We start from the raw sequence: 12052 nt of genomic DNA, 5'->3' as shown, positions 1-12052 counted from the left end.
CCCATTAAGGGCTCATGCACACGACCGTTGGCAATTTTGCGTTCCGCAAATTGCGGATCTGCAAAAAACGGATACCAGCTGTGTGCATTCCGCATTTTGTGAAACGGAAGGGCCGGCTCCTAATACAACAGTCCTATTTTTCTCCGTAATGTGGAAAGGAATAGGACATGTTCTATAATTTTGAGGACAGGTTGGAACAGACTTTTGCAGCCCCATTGAAGTGAATAGGTCCGCATCTGACATGCAAAAAATGTGGATCGGATGCGGACCCAAACCACGGTCGTGTGCATGAGCCTTAAATATAATAGGGACTGGTAGAGATCCAGCCGCAACCCAACAAATATGCTGAGAATTGGGTGGACAAATACCGCTGCACATGGTGGTATAGGAACAGAATACCAGAAACTGTGACACTGCCTGCACCCAACAGATCCCATAGTGCAGGCATGGCCAACCTGTGGCTCTCCAGCTGTTGTAAAACTACAATTCCCACCATGCCCTGCTGTAGGCTGATAGCTGTTGGCAGTCTGGGCATGCTGGGAGTTGTAGTTTTGCAACATCTGGAGAGCCTCAGGTTGGCCATTCCGGCCATAGTGGGATCCACCAGGTTTCCAGCATGAATACTGGCATTAGGCAGGAGGAAATACTGCTGTAAACTGTCCATATTGGCCAACATAAATCAAGTGCCTGGATTCTGTACTTCCAACGTGCTCTCATATCCTGTTTCTCATTTTCCCCATAGAACAGCTTACATCTTGCATATTCCACTAAGTACACAGAATAACATACTTCACATGATGTGAAGTACAGATTTTCGGAATCTCCAGCAGTGAACGGAGGCTGGCCACCATGATTGGTTGCTCTCTGTTCACTTTAGGGGTCCTGTTCTGGAGACCGGAGCGGATCCCAGATGTGACCTATCCTAGTGACCAGGGATGGCCAACCTATGGCTCTCCGGCTGTTGTAAAACTACAACTTCCACAATGCCCTGCTGTAGGCTGATAGCTGTAGGCAGTCTAGGCATGCTGGGAATTGTAGTTTTGAAACAGCTGGAGAGCCGCAGGTTGGCCATCCCTGTGATACGCTATTGGTGTCTGAGATGGGAATACCCCTTCCACTTGCTTCAGTCTTAATTTATTAGTCCAGCCAGATGTGCACTATATAAAAATGGGCGCAACCTTCTGAGCCAGCCCACATGCACGTTGTCATTCGCTGTGCACTACTTTATCACTAGTGATTTTACACATACTAAGATAAGCTACATTCTTTTAGACACAAACTGGACTCCGCTCAGTGTCTTTGTAATACAGGTAAATACTTATGTATGATGTTCACCACCAGATGACAGTTGTTACTGGAATTGGTGCTAAACGCAATTTGCTGCTCCACAAACAGCAGTGTTTTTATCCCATTACTAAACAAGTAGTGTGAACATGGTCCAGTGAGGAGGGGAACAACCACGTCTGCTGAATCTCTGAGAAATACCTCCACATTCTAAGGCCTCATGCACACAACCGTGGTGTGTTTTGCAGTCTGCAAAATCACGGATCCGCAAAGCACGGATGGCGTCCGTGCATGTTCCGCAATTTGCGGAACGGCACGGACAGCCTTCAATATAAATGCCTATTCTTGTCCGCAAAGTGCGGACAAGAACAGGACATGTTATATTTTTTTTGCGGGGCCACGGAACAGAGGAACGGATGCGGACAGCACACGGAGTGCTGTCCTCATCTTTTGCGGCCCCATTAAAGTGAATGGGTCCGCATCTGGCGGCTCGGATGCGGACCAAAACAACGGACGTGTGCATGAGGCCTAAGACAAAGGAATCCTCATCATTACAGCCCCCCATTGTCCTAATGTATTCACCCACAGCAGCACGTAGCCCATGAAGGAAGTCACGAGTCGTGAGCTGACTTGGTGGGTATATAAGGTGTGTGATAGCCTGTCGGCACATATATCCCTCGCTGCTGTCATGGGTTATTTATTAGGCCTCTTACAGACGGGTGTTGCGGGAAAAGGTGCGGGTGCGTTGCGGGAAAACGCACGATTTTTCCGCGCGAGTGCAAAACATTGTAATGCGTTTTGCACTCACGTGAGAAAAATCGCGCATGTTTGGTACCCAAACCCGAGGGATCAGTGTTCTGTAGATTGTATTATTTTCCCTTATAACATGGTTATAAGGGAAAATAATAGCATTCTGAATACAGAATGCAAAGTAATATAGGGCTGGAGGGGTTAAAAAAAAATAATAATAATTTAACTCACCTTAGTCCGCTTAATCGCGCTGCCGGCTTCTCGTCTGTCTCCTTCTTTGCTGAAGAGGACCTGTGGTGAGCATTCATTACAGGAACAGGACCTGTGGTGACGTCACTCCAGTCATCACATGATCCATCACAATGGTAAAAGATCATGTGATGGACCATGTGATGACCGGAGTGACATCACCACAGGTCCTGTTCAGCAAAGAAGGAGACAGACGAGATGACGGCTGCGCGATCAAGTGGATTAAGGTGAGTTAAATTTTTTTTTCTTTTTTTTTTTAACCCCTCCAGCACTATTTTACTATGCATTCTGTATTCAGAATGCTATTATTTTCCCTTATAACCATGTTATAAGGGAAAATAATAATGATCGGGTCTCCATCCCGATCGTCTCCTAGCAACTGTGCGTGAAAATCGCACTGCATCCGCACTTGCTTGCGGATGCTTGCGATTTTCACGCAACCCCATTCACTTCTATGGGGCCTGCGTTGCGTGAAAAACGCACAAAATAGAGCATGCTGCGATTTTCACGCAACGCACAAGTGATGCGTGAAAATCACCGCTCATGTGAACAGCCCCATAGAAATGAATGGGTCGGTATTCAGTGCGGGTGCAATGCGTTCAACTAACGCATCGCATCCGCGCGGAATACTCGCCCGTGTGAAAGGGGCCTTAGAGTTGATTATTAGTTTTTGACTCCAACATAGAAAACAATCTGGGGTCGTCGCTGCTGCTCATATGTGGGATTATACTGTATGGAGCTCAAGTATCGTCCCTCAGGTGGCTCTGGTGGTGCTCAGCATATTCACATGTGAAGTGTAGAGAAATAAACTTCTCTACACTTCACATTATCAGTTTTCGGGCTAAGGGTAGGAGTAGTTATAAAACTGTGCAGTTTGTGAACTGTGGTAAAAGTGTGACATGAGTGGACAAATGGCACCACTGTGAATAAGTGATGTGAAAACTGCGGAGCACCGCGTGCCATTGATGTGCAAGGTGTGCAAGAGCAGACTGACACGCTACAGTGGAGAAGATCACCACCAACATGAACCAGGGGGCTATCAGACTACAACCGTTCAGTGAATCCTACTGCTTATCGGCCTCTGAAGCAGATGGATGGTCACTTCACTTCTGCTACCAAAGTTCAAAGGCTTCAATTTTTGCTGATTGGAAAAGGGTTGTCTTACCGATGAGTCACGGTTTCTGCTTCATCGAATGGATGCACTTTGGCATGTCAGGCAAGAAACATCAGAGACCACACACTCTGCAACCATTGCTGGAAGAACACAAGCTGGTGATGGCAGCATTATGGTCTGGGGGATGGATTTGTGTCATTCTCTGGGCCCACATATCCATGTGGAAGGCACTTTCAACCGATTTAGGTATAAATCCATTTTTGCAGATCATGTACACTCATACATTCTGATTGTCTTTCCTAGGGCGGATGCGATCATCCAGCAAGACAATGGCATGTATTACACGGCTTGAAATGTCCGACATTGGTTGGTAAAGCATGACCTAGACTTCCAAGAACTACCCCGGCCCCCAATTCCCCAGACTTGAACCCAATTGAGCATTTGTCATGTTCGCTCTATGGATCCTCTCCCACACACCTCCAGCAGCTGTGGGATGCACTGCCGTCAGCATGGCTCCAGATATCTGTGACAACCTATCAGATCCTTATTGAGTCACTTACAGCCCATATAGCTGCTGTCCGTGCTGCACATGGTGGTTACTCTAGGTATTAGCTAGTGGTCATATTAATGTGACTCAACAGTGTAGCATCCAAGCCAGGGTATGTCACCCACAAACAGATTGGCACCAGAACAGATGTACCGATAGTCCCACCATCCCATGTAAAAATTGGCCAGGGATGGTGAGAAAAAAAACCTGTGTATGTGAATATGTGAATCCACCTTACTGTACTTTTGCGTCATCTATACATGTATGGCGGCACAGAGTGTACCTGCTTAGAGTGACCACAGACCTCAAATACTTTCACAGCAGCTCACCTTCTCTTAGCCTTGCTGCTTTGCCCTTTTGCTTGAGGACCTGCAGAATTATGGCCATGTGACCTTATCTCAATTCTTTCTGTGGATTTTATCAGCAGATTTCACCCTTTGTAATGCATAAGGTGAAATCTACGTGTACAACTTGCAGATTTCACTACAGATTTTTTTTCCAGCTGTAATCTACAGTACATTCCATGTGGAAGTACCCTAATAGAACCTGTACATAAATGGTCATGTGTCCTTGTGTGTGCAGGACCCTCTACAGGCCCTGCACACACTGCTGCAGGAACCATTGGACAAAGTTACATTTTTTGACACGATTTAAGGGAGAACAGCCATGCACTTGAAATGTATGGGCAGCAATGACCTTCTTCCCTCCCCTTGAGCAGCCGTCCACTTCCTAGATGCCCCTTAGGGTACTTTCACACTAGCGTTATTCTTTTCCAGCATAGAGTTCCGTCACAGGGGCTCTATACTGGAAAAGAACTGATCAGTTTTATCCCCATGCATTCTGAATGGAGAGAAATCCGTTCAGGATGCATCAGGATGTCATCAGTTCAGTCTTTTTGCCATTTAATGACGGTGAAAATATCACAGCATGCTGCAGTTTTCTCTCTGGCCAAAAAGACTGAACACTTGCCGGAATGCTGGATCCGGCAATAATTTACATTGAAGTGTATTAGTGCCGGATCCGTCATTAGACTGAATTATTATTATTTTTTTTTAATACCGGATCTGTTTTTCCAGATGACACCGGAGAGACGAATCCGGCATTTCAATGCATTTGTCAGACGGATCCGGATCAGTCTGACAAATGCTATCAGTTTGCATATGTTTTGCCGGATCCAGCAGGCAGTTCCGGCGACGCAAGTGTGAAAGTAGCCTTAGTTCATGTTGTGTGGGTGTCCTTCTGAAGGTAGGTGACATTTTTCAATACTGTGTTGTGAGTTGTTCTATATCATCCCTAACGCTAACAGAAGGACAGCTATCTCCCGGACAAACACATCTGCCTGAGTGGGCATTTTATTTCTACGGTGGGTGAGAGATAAGTAGTCAACAATTTCCGCTGATGCCAGCTAGTTCAGGAAAAAATATGGGATCAGACAAGTAGAAAGCTTTCCTGAAGAAGCCAGAGCTGATGAATATAAAATATGCTTTCCCCCACAACCTTTGAGCTAGAGCAGATATTTTTCAGTGACAGATTTTTTCCGTCCCATAGGCTAACTGCCCACTGTATGGATTATGTCCGTTTTTTCAGCATGGATTCTCGTGTGGAATAACTGCAGCGTAATACCATAAAAGCGTATGAGATTAGGCAAATCTCACTTAACCCTTTGCTTTTTCTTACGTTCGGATTTTTAACTCTATAGTATTTCAATTGTTTGACTTTTTGTACGGATTTCACCCTTTTTATTGGAAAGGTGAGATCTGCTGCAAAACCGAAACAGCTCCATACATGTCCATGTGTTTTTTTTCTTTGGATCCGCACCAAAAACCACGAGCTGAAAATGAATTAAACACCCATTGATATAAAGAAAAGCACATTGAAAAATTGCACAAAAAACACGCTAAAAAAAACACAAGCTTTTTCCACACTTAATTTTGTAGGCAGATTTTCAAAATCCATTGTGTGAACATACCCTTAGGGTGCCTGCACACGTAGTGGAATATGTGGAAATACCACAACGTTGTGCAGTCCAAGCAAAGTGTATGAGATGAAACAAATCTCAGGTATACGTTCTGGATGTTTTCTGTGTCAAAATCCACAGCATGTTAATTATGCTTGTGGTTTTAGCTGTGGATTTCACCCTTTTCTAATGATCTGCTTGGATCTTCTGCACGTGGACCTGCACCCATGTGCTGGTATCCTTAGGGTGTGTTAACCAAGTGGAGTCCTCAAGCGGATTTTGGCACATATTCTGCACCTAACTCTGCATCCCATTGTTTGCAATGGAAGTCAGCCTTACAGCACATTCATAATCCACATCACGATTTGCATTGCACTTACCCGTATACTGATCCTCTTCTTTGAGTAGACCACCCCTCTAGAAGAGCATTTTCATGGCAAGTTTGGATCACTTTCAACCAGTTTCACTGATCAGACTGCGCAGAACATTAAAGGGAAGTAGAATGGAACGTTCAAAAAATCTATTCGGATTCGTTGCAGAATTTGTGAAATTTCTTCACCAATTTTCTAAAGATTTCACAGCATATCCCCACGTGATCGTTCCCTTTAACATTTGTGTTAAGGTTTCGGTCCCGTTTTCATTCTGCAGCACTATTTTTGCAAAAAATCCCAGATACCTGACAAAACCAACTGGACCGGTTGCCGATACAGCGTATACCCACTTTATCTGTGCCATTTAAAACCTGTAGGAAAATGGATTCACTGCAGCAATCACGATTCAGTGTGAACAGACCCCAAACAGGATTTCTTTCACATTATTTTAATAAAATTGGAACTCTTTTTTTATTTTGTATAATGAACTGTACAATCCATAGACTTAGGAAAATGCATTTCTTGGAAACATTCTTCTCTTTTGGACACTTTTCTTACTGAACACATTAGGATATTTCTAAACTATAGAAGCAGCTTGTGGCATTTTCTTACCATATGTAGATAATAAAACATACAATGTCATTTCTATCGGGTCTCCTCATGTTATAAATATGAACATCAAGTAGAAGGGTGGACTTGGAAGACTGTTGACTGCAGACTTTGCTCAAAGTTCTTCTCAAGTCTTATTATGGCTGCAACTCTTGGACCACGCAACCATTTACACCCCGAATTATACTATACCGCACCAAACGCAGATCATTGGAAGGTTATATAGTGATCTATGTTTTGTTGAGTAGAAAAGGAAAATCTTTGTGTTGCAGGCGTAACACAGAGCCTAAGACGTGAGCACATACAAGTGACCAGCAGCCATTACAATAGGAACATGGACAGGGGAGAATTCTGAAGAAGAGTTTGAAACCGTGTGCTTTCCGCATCCATATTTCCGTTCTGTGGCCCAGAAAAAAAGATATAACATGTCCCATTCTTGTCCATAAATTGCAGACAAGAATAGGCATTTCTACATAGGAGAAAGACGATCCGATCTGCAAAATGCGGAACGCCCACGGCCAGTATCTGGATACGGTGATGTGAATGAGCCCTCATGAAATTAAGGACACCCTTCAGTGGCGGAGGGTGATATCAAGACCGGCATACAAATGCTGATCTTAATAAATTCTCTATCCTGTGTATAGGGGATAAGTTCTTGTAATCAGCAATAGGATCTCTTGGTGCCGCCATATGGTGGTCCCTTTAGGTTCCTGGAGGAACATAATACAGTAAATAGCGCTAAACAGGAAGCCCAGCGAAGGCTGTCACATTCATAAAGAATATCTATATGATCTGTATAACATGGGAGGATATGACGCTACAGTAGGTCCCCATAGTCTTCTATTATCAGTGCCGTATTGAATTTCTATACAACTCTGAGGTTGACCCTAAACCATCCTTGAAAGAGACAGAGTTAAGGCCATATTCACACGACGGCAAAAACGGCCGATCCATTTTTCGCAGCCATTGTTATACGGATGGCATTCTGATTAGGGGCCATTAAAAGCGGCCTCCTTGACTTGTGAAAATGGACAAAATAAGACATGTGCTTTTTTTTGATGGCCAGTATTCACAGTCTGTGAAAATAACGGATGTGTGAATACACTTACAGGCTTTACTTGCTCTGGAAGAAAAGAACGTGTGAATAAGGCCTTAAAGTTCAAGGACACTGGGTTTTATAGATGCTCACCCATCTATTGTCATGCAAGGTGCTGTAAGTCTGACTGACTGGCCCAGCCAGTAGGAATAATGTGAGGATAGAAGTGGTTGATAGACTGGCACGCTGTATCTGCAAACAAGTAGGGAGCAGACGGGATGTATTTAATATAGATAGATTTATTTTCCCTCTTATGATTAAAATATACAAATAAAATGTGCAAAAAACGTATAGATAAAAAATGAAAAAGGATAATTAAAAATAATATACAATAAAATAATGAAAATAAGAAAAAAAAGAAAAAAATGTGGGTGATCCGCCAGGATATGTAAAATAGAAATATACGGTAAGTAAAAAGCTATATCACTTACAGTAATACGGTGTTCAAAATCGTCCCTCCTAGTGTAAAGTCACTATTTCTAAGTAATTTACAGGAGTTAAAAGTTGAAAATCTCAGTTCATCAGAAGCATGGTTGTCCTTGGGTTGCCCTTGGGTTAGTTGTCAGCCACTATAGTCTATAGATGTTGAAATTGTGAGCTGATCAGTGGTATAATTATTGTTTTACAGGTATAATCCACTGGATATACAGGTGAAACTCGAAAAATTAGAATATCGTGCAAAAGTCCATTACAGTAATGCAAATTAAAAGGAATTGCATTAATGCAGCTTAACATTAGAATTTTGTGAAAAGGTTCAATATTCTAGGCTCAAAGTGTCACACTCTAGTCAGCTAATTAATCCATATCCCCTGAGTCAAAATTGTGACTTTGGGGTTTCATAAGCTATAAGCCATAATCATCCAAATTATAACAAATAAAGATGGGAATGCCACTGAGGAAGGGGATAGCGTCTCCCCGAAACGCGTTTGGCGTGATTGTTGGACAGATACCCTGAACTCAAGAAAATATAGAGCACTATAATAGAGTCCAAATACTCCTTCATCTCTTTAAACGAAGGAATCTGATACGTCATCCCGCCAGTACCTGGAAGCTAAGATCGGTGACCCTCACGCAGAACCACCACGTCATAAGACAGCTGCGAGATACACGAGGGACGCCAAGATCGCTATAGCCGGGACGCCGACACACAAGCGAAAGAAAGACCAGGAACAAACCTTACTACACAGCATCTCAGGCGGAGGTAAGCCCACACCTGTGGGTGAAATATTGTGACACAAACTATCGTGAAGTGAATGAGGTGAAATAATATCATTTACCTATTAAAGGCTCACTTTTCCAGCAATCTAAGTATAGACTTATAATTCCTGGACATCGTGCATAGCTATTCTATTAGCAACCACCCTTTACAAGGACTATTAAGTGTGCGGTGTGCTGCTATACAAAGCATTCGCGGATCAAGATACTTGCTATACGAGATACTAACTAGCTAATATTCATCCTTGGTTACATTTTTTGCTGATATAGCACTGATGTACTGTGATCATTTAATACTATTGATGCGACTTTTTAGATAGGAATATCTTATGAAATTTACTTTGTAGGAGGTGTTACACCATAGGAAGTTTTTTAGGAGGTATTACACCATAGGAGGATTGCTATCTGAGTGAACAGAGACCGTTTTCACCATTGTCTCCTTAGCATTAATATATTGTGAGACGTAGAAGAGACGATTTGGTGTCATCGTTCCCTGCTCAAATCTCTCTATTGTATTTATCTTTTTTTATTCATTTTTTAATACTACATGTATAATTTGTTTTAGTATATTCGGTACCTATTTTACATTGCATTTGCCTTGATCAGTGTTCCATTACTTATATATTTTTATCTTGTAAGAAGTAACATATTGGACAGACTTTACTTTCACTAGCTCAAAGTGAGAATTCGAAAACATCTCAGTGACAGCCCCACATGTTTCAACGCGCAATGTCTCAGCAGCCACATCACACTTTGCGATAGTACACAAGGGCGATACCTCTGCGTTTTATGTGCAAGGTGTCGAAAGAGTTACTGCTCCGGTTAGAGGGGGAGATCGCAGACAAAAACTTTTTAGTAGAGAGACATACTGGATGTTCAACCTTGGAACATGTATACCTAAGGGGTTGAACAGGAAACATGATTTAAAGAGGACCTTTCATCAGTATAATTTTAATAAACTAATAACCCTACCTAATAGTGCGGCTTCCACTGATGTTCCCCCTTTTTTTTTTTTTTTTAATCGGCCACCGAATGTTGAAATAATAGCCCCGTTTGTTCTGCTGCAGCGCCTGTCACTCAAGCGCTTTTTTGTATGGGGCGTTGCTAAACTTTTTTCTTTGCTATGGGCCTTGGCTGAGAGCGCAGCCAATCAGAGCGCTCCTCTCTCAGCCAGGCAGATCAGATAGAAAGATCAGCGAAAGATCAGATAGACCGGCCGAGGGACGCGACGGGTGTGGAAGCAGCGGTACGAGCGGCAGGGTAAGTATCATAATCATCCCCTAGACATCGCTGCACTTTAGCTCCTTCTGCCTGGCTGAGAGAGGAGCGCTCTGATTGGCTGCGCTCTCAGCCAAGGCCCATAGCAAAGAAAAAAGTTTAGCAACGCCCCATACAAAAAAAGCGCTTGAGTGACAGGCGCTGCAGCAGAACAAACGGGGCTATTATTTCAACATTCGGTGGCCGATTTAAAAAAAAAAAAAAAGGGGGAACATCAGTGGAAGCCGCACTATTAGGTAGGGTTATTAGTTTATTAAAATTATACTGATGAAAGGACCTCTTTAACCCTACAATATAAATGATTTTCTTCTATTTAGGGCTCCGTCCCACTTGATTGGGATTGTTTTCCCTATGTCCAGTATTCTATGGCCACCAGGTGCTTGTTCCAGGTGATGGAAATCATTCAATCAAGTGGGCAGGTTTCTGCCGGTGTATAAAATGGAGGTTTTTAGTTTATTTGTTTGTCTTGATGAAGGGCTAGGATGGAACAGCCCGAAACGCGTCACAACAAAACGTCTCACTTTTGATGTCGGATTTTATGGAAGTCGAATAAAGCTTTTTTTTTACTGTGAAGAGCTGGAATCCTTGTTTTTTCCATATTTTGCTCCAGACAGCCCAGGTCTGATCATCCGTGCTCCACGGGGAGGTGGCAGGTTAGAGCTGCAGTGATTTTCCTTTTACCTACTTTCAAGTATCCTGGACAGCGTGCACTCCCTCCACCGTTGCTATTATTTTGCATATCTTACTTCCTTGATCCGGTGTGTTATATAGAAATGTCCGCAGCTTTGCGATCCGTGGAAGAATATGAGGATCGGCTGAGAAAAATGGATAACATCTTTAATACACCTGATAAGCCTGAACAGGGCGAAATGGATCAGAAAATTAAGATGCCATCATTAGAGAGACTTCTCACAAAGGAATTACGTACATGGTGGGACTTGACCTCTTTGAAAAGGTACCTTGAAAAAAAATATGATACCTCGAGGTTTACGTATAAAAAAGAAACCCACTGCTACTTATTCCGATGTTTTTACTACACAGTGGCATGATATTCTTACGGAATGCTCCTTTCAATTGTTGCGACTCATTGTTGTATATGAAGAAATCGCACTCAAAGAAATTCATGAAGAAATTAAAACACTTCAAGAAGGGATTGCATGTTACGAATTTGAGCCGAAGTTCATGGATATCGATTTGAAATTAAAAGAAAACCTAAATTAATTAGAAAAGAGCCTTATGGATTTTAAACAAGGCAAATTCAATGGTGATCTATTGGACTATAGTACCAGCGCAGTGTATACATGGTCTAATAACAAATCGGGTACTCCTCGATCCATTCTGAAGAGGATTAATCGATCAAGGAACAGACGAGATTCCAGAGTGTCTTTCAGTTCAACTGAAGCGGATCCACACAATGCGGTCTCTGACTCTGTAGAAGATCTAGGAGCCTCCGAATTCCATGGGGGTGAAAATTCCAAGAGCCAGGGTCCAGCGATTAAAGAAAAAGAAAATATTGGCCATAAGATACAGGCAAAAAACGCAGGACGGGGAGAAAGCATTACAAAAGATCGACTATATCCTG

This window comes from Bufo bufo, chromosome 3, assembly GCF_905171765.1.
Source record: "Bufo bufo chromosome 3, aBufBuf1.1, whole genome shotgun sequence".
In the NCBI taxonomy this organism is placed as follows: domain Eukaryota; kingdom Metazoa; phylum Chordata; class Amphibia; order Anura; family Bufonidae; genus Bufo; species Bufo bufo.
The sequence above is the reverse complement of the archived record's forward strand: the minus strand, read 5'-3'. Positions refer to the sequence as shown.